The sequence below is a fragment of the Egretta garzetta genome, unplaced genomic scaffold (assembly GCF_000687185.1).
Source record: "Egretta garzetta isolate BGI_Z169 unplaced genomic scaffold, ASM68718v1 scaffold1446, whole genome shotgun sequence".
Lineage (NCBI taxonomy): Eukaryota > Metazoa > Chordata > Aves > Pelecaniformes > Ardeidae > Egretta > Egretta garzetta.
The window spans coordinates 9,133-9,461 of record NW_009260089.1 but is presented as its reverse complement, the minus strand read 5'-3'; positions in this window follow the sequence as shown (position 1 = coordinate 9,461).

The following is a 329-nucleotide window of genomic DNA, read 5'->3' as shown; positions in this document are numbered from 1 at the left end:
GGGGAGGACCCCGGGCTGCGCGGGGCCCCGGTCCACGTGGCCTGAAGCCTGGCAGCCCCTTCCCGAGGAACCCCCCGCCTCGCCCGCCCCGCATGTGCCGATGCTGCTGGCTAATCACTAGCATTTTGGGTTGTTTTTTTCTTTTTTTTTAATTTTTAAACGCCATTCTTCTTCCAAAGCAGTGCCTCAAGTTTAACCAAAAAAGACGAGACTAATATAGTAATATATGCGATTGCTCTGACCGTATTTGTATATTAAGAGACGAGAGAGAAAATACACTACCCTCGCAGACCTGCCGCCCCGGGAGCCCACCGCCCCGCCGCCCGGCC